The following is a 1,074-nucleotide window of genomic DNA, read 5'->3' as shown; positions in this document are numbered from 1 at the left end:
AGGAGGTTGCTTGGCGTATTTGCTATTGGCGTTATTTTCCAGCAAATAAAAAAATTACTGATTCCAAGGAATCGACGGATTTGTGCTCAGAACTTCGTACACTGTATAGGGAGAAAGATTTTTACCTATTTCGGCCAGCAAAAATATGTTATTTTGGCCAGTACAAAATATGCTATTTCACCAAGCAAAAAATATGCTCTTTTAGCCAGCAAAAAATATGCGATGCAGGGATTAATTGCTGGGAAAACCTTGTATCGAATGAGCATAATGCTTTTAAGTCCAAATTTAGTTCAATTCCGCAGGATTTACTGCGGAATAATTGTTAGCGTCGGTTGTGCTTCCAAGTCGTACTCGTTGGGTCCTAATCGGAGGTGCTATCGTGCAAGGCGACAAAGTGGATGAAGAAATTCTTCAATTTGAAGACGGGATTAGCTTGACAGCGTTGGTCATAAATTGAATATTTCGAGCAACATATACTTTTAAGAAAGCAGCACCCAAGGCGAATTAATATAAGGTGATAGCAGGAGTACAAAAACAAAAATTTACATGTATTTTGTTTTTGCTTTGGCGGCATAAACTGTCAAAATCTGTAAGAGTGTGTGTAGAAATTCAAACAAAATTTTTCGATTTGATATCAGAAGCCGTGCGGCGAAACACATACACAAAATCAGCTGAGCTAGTAACACCACCTTATATTAATTCGCCTTGGCAGCACCCTTAAACACTGAACTAATAGTAGCTCTGACAGGCGAATCAAGTTCCATATAGCAAAATAATCGAAGTTTTCAGTTAAAAAAATTTCAATGGCGGAAATAATAGAGGTACTTTCTACCAGTGATTCCAATGAGTCTGGAGCATCCATTACTGCGTGGGGCCACAGAACAGGAACAAATTTTTGGTGTACAAGGGGGGTGGCGTCGTCCAACAACGCATTATTTATTAATTGAGGGGCCACTATGTCGTAGCTGCAAATAGCACCAAGCCTCTTCTGCACGTTTGACCTTTTAATTCACAACATCAAGTGACCCATGTAGGCTTCGTGTTGCCTGGTCGGGCCAACGCAATGTCACTTTC

Source organism: Rhagoletis pomonella, unplaced genomic scaffold, assembly GCF_013731165.1.
Source record: "Rhagoletis pomonella isolate Grant_MI unplaced genomic scaffold, Rhpom_1.0 Rhpom_scaffold_00088, whole genome shotgun sequence".
NCBI classification, from domain to species: Eukaryota; Metazoa; Arthropoda; class Insecta; order Diptera; family Tephritidae; genus Rhagoletis; species Rhagoletis pomonella.
Note: the sequence above shows the minus strand (reverse complement) of the source record.